Source organism: Anopheles marshallii (assembly GCF_943734725.1).
Source record: "Anopheles marshallii chromosome X unlocalized genomic scaffold, idAnoMarsDA_429_01 X_unloc_149, whole genome shotgun sequence".
NCBI classification, from domain to species: Eukaryota; Metazoa; Arthropoda; class Insecta; order Diptera; family Culicidae; genus Anopheles; species Anopheles marshallii.
Window position 1 is genome coordinate 5,932 of NW_026525723.1, and position 1,569 is coordinate 7,500.

A 1,569-nucleotide genomic window follows, 5' to 3' on the forward strand; every position below is an offset into this window, starting at 1 on the left:
TGGCTAGAACTAAGCTAAGAGATACGGGTAGTGGTGCATGGAACTGCTCACAAGTTGAGCTTCGAGAAGTCCAAAGGCAAAATGTAGAGCGAGGTTCTAAGCGAAGGGATAGCTTAACGTTGAGCATTGAACGCAAAAAAGCTTAGAGATAAGCTTATTATATAACGATTGTGGTGCAGACACAGCTTAACGTTGAGCTTTGAACGCACATGGCTAGAAACTAAGCTAAGAGATACGGGTAGTGGTGCATGGAACTGCTCACAAGTTGAGCTTCGAGAAGTCCAAAGGCAAAATATAGAGAGAGGTCCTAGCAGCCTAAAAAACTTCTAGGGCCGACAGCTCACAAGTTGAGTTTCGAACGCAATTAGGCTACCCTGGTAGCCTTGATTTGAAAGCATTAAGGCAATGATATGGTAGAATGCCCGATCTTAAACCTATTGACAGAGAATGTGTACGAGTAAGCATAGATGTGGAGGAGCACATACCCTAAACAGTCCCGAAAGATGGTTAGCTAAGTGATGCATCACAAATGGACTTGGCGCACCAAGTTCACACTGAATCACACACGATCGCGTATATTAAAACCTGTTGTGTGGTGCATCACTAATAAAGTTTGGTGCGTCAAACGAACATGAGAGTTGAGCATATTGGGGTATGTGTGATAACACACTTTGCACGACAATCGAGAAACCGCATAAGCTCAGTATAAACACAGCAGGGGAAGATTGATGAAAACCAGAGCTAATACATGCAACAGGCCGGGAATGCTGCTTCTGAAGGTGGTAGAACCGGTGCACTTATTAGTTAAACCAATCGGCCGATTGAGTTGAAGTCTGGTACCGATCTTTCACTTGACTGTGCCCCATCAACTATTGATGGTAGTGTAGAGGACTACCATGGTTGTGACGGGAAGCGGGAATCAGGGTTCGATTCCGGAGCTAGTAGAGAGTGCCTGATAAAGGCCATGGTACACATCCAAATCAGGAAAGCAGCAGGAAACACTACCATACATTACCAGGTGCATAGGAGGATTGCAAGCCCGTAAATTGCCCGATCATAGCCAGCGATGCTGAGAACGGAATTTATTCCTTCGATCGTCGTTGGTTCACATGTTACTGATGGTTGTACGAACACCATACCCGGTGGTAAGTACAGTGGAGCTCGCCTTCACAACATAATGTTCACCAGTTGGACGCATAGATTGGAATAGCCTCACATAGTGTTGGATTGCTGGAAACACACATTCCAGACTGCTCCGGTAGTCATGGAAAGGAGAGGATTGCAAGCCCGTAAATTGCCCGATTATAGCCAGCGATGCTGAGAACGGAATTTATTCCTTCGATCGTCGTTGGTTCACATGTTTACTGATGGTTGTACGAACACCATACCCGGTGGTAAGTACAGTGGAGCTCGCCTTCACAACATAATGTTCACCAGTTGGACGCATAGATTGGAATAGCTCACATAGTGTTGGATTGCTGGAAACACACATTCCAGACTGCTCCGGTAGTCATGGAAAGGAGAGGATTGCAAGCCGTAAATTGCCGATTATAGCCAACGATGCTGAGA